Genomic DNA, 1,885 nt, shown 5'->3' with positions numbered 1-1,885 from the left:
TCATTTTGAGCACAACCACCAAAACCAAATAGTCAATTCACCTTGTGAGTGTGTGATCATTTGTTAACCCTTTTGAGCCTTTTTGTCAATGTCCATGTTGTTTTTGCTAAATGCTTATCTTTGAGTGTTTAGTTCTCATTTTTGCATGGATGATTGATTCTGTGTTTTCTTGAACCCTCAACCATGATTTTTGGCATGAATTCTTACCTTGCCTTAGAAAGTAGGGAGTATTCACATGATGATGTGGTTGAATTCAAGTAGGGGAGAGAAATGATTGTGCACTTATTTGGTTGTTGCTATGAGGTTGAAAAGAAAAAAAAGTGAAAAGAAAGAAAAGAAAAAGAAAGAAAAAAAAATGAAAAAGTTTTGAAAAAGAAAAAGAAAAGATAAGTGAATAATTGTGCTAATAAGTATTGTGATTGGCTTGAGAAACTTGTGGTTAAGGAAGAAGTTTGATCGGAATTGTGTTGTTTAAATCTTTGGTGGATTGATCACTCCCTTAGGTTTAGGCAAGTTTTTGTTTCGATTAGCCTTAGGACATATCCCTTGTTTGTTAACCAAGCCACATTACAACCTTGAAAAGTCCTCGTGATTCTTGCTTTTGTATCTTCAATGTGATTTTTGGATGAATGCATAATTTAATCTTTTGTTTGCAAGATTGTTGGATGAGTGTTAAAAGTCCTTCACCTTTGTGTGTTCTTCATCCATTGATGAATTTTTGCTAGGTGTGATTCATGATGTGAGCATGTATTGTGTTAGAATGTTTTGTATGCTTTTTGTGCTTAGGATTCATTTCGTTTACATGTTGTCGTTGTAGGATAGTGGTAAGTATTTACTTTGTTTATACGTTTTTGTATTGAGCCATACATTTGTTTTTGGTTTTCAAAACTTGTTGATTCACAATTCTTTAGTTTATGACTTTTGATTCTTTGATTTATTTGACATTGTTTGAGGACAAACAAAGTTTCAAGTTGGGGAGAGTTTGATAAGTGCCAAAATGTCGATATTTTGAGTATGTAAATAGTGGCACTTATCGATACTTTTGTTAATACCGTTTGAATAATTCCTCGTTTTGTGTATAAATACGTATACTTTGTGAATAGTTGTATTTTCATATACTTTTATACCATTTGATAGTTTTTCCTTTGTTTTTATAGGTATTCAAGCTTATTGGAGCCTTGAGGAATAAAGTGTCAAAGGCACGGCTTCGATTTCGCAGTTTTGGTGTAAACCCGCTTAGCCACCGTCAAGCGGACTTCCATAGGATCAAAATAAGGTTGACCAAAATCATCATTTTGGTTTCCATTCATTCATTATTGGATAGAGCATTGAATAAGCTTTCCAACGCTTCGAACCGGGCGCAATTCGGAGTTACGGTTCTCGAGTTATGGCGAAAACAAAATCAGATTTTTAGCAGACTCCGCTAAGCGGAGGGGGTCCGCTGAGCGGAGCTCCAGCGGAGCAAATCAGCGTCTGGATGCAATTTTGAGTCCGCTGAGCGGAAGGGGTCCGCTAAGCGGACCTGCTAAGACAGCAGCTCGTTAAAAGGGGCCAAAACACAATTTTTAGGTTATGGTTTGGGTATTTTTGAGTCCCAACACCATCAACTTCATTCTTAGAGTAGAATTGGCTTAGAAAACAACTTCGGAGGTTGCATAAGGATGATCGGGGGTGGATTGAGCATCGAACGGAGCTGACAAACCGGGAGATCTTCGGTTCATTTCTCTTTTTCTTTGTGTATTTCTCTTTGGTTGGGTTTTGTATATGATTTTACTTTGAACTCATGTATATTTGTTGATCATGGCGTTATATAAAACTTGCTTTACATATCTATGTTGATTGTTGTCTTAGATTTGTGCTCTGTGCTCGGGATTTGGGTTGCTTT

Source organism: Vicia villosa, unplaced genomic scaffold (genome assembly GCF_029867415.1).
Source record: "Vicia villosa cultivar HV-30 ecotype Madison, WI unplaced genomic scaffold, Vvil1.0 ctg.000206F_1_1_2_unsc, whole genome shotgun sequence".
NCBI classification, from domain to species: domain Eukaryota; kingdom Viridiplantae; phylum Streptophyta; class Magnoliopsida; order Fabales; family Fabaceae; genus Vicia; species Vicia villosa.
This window is presented reverse-complemented; position numbering follows the sequence as displayed.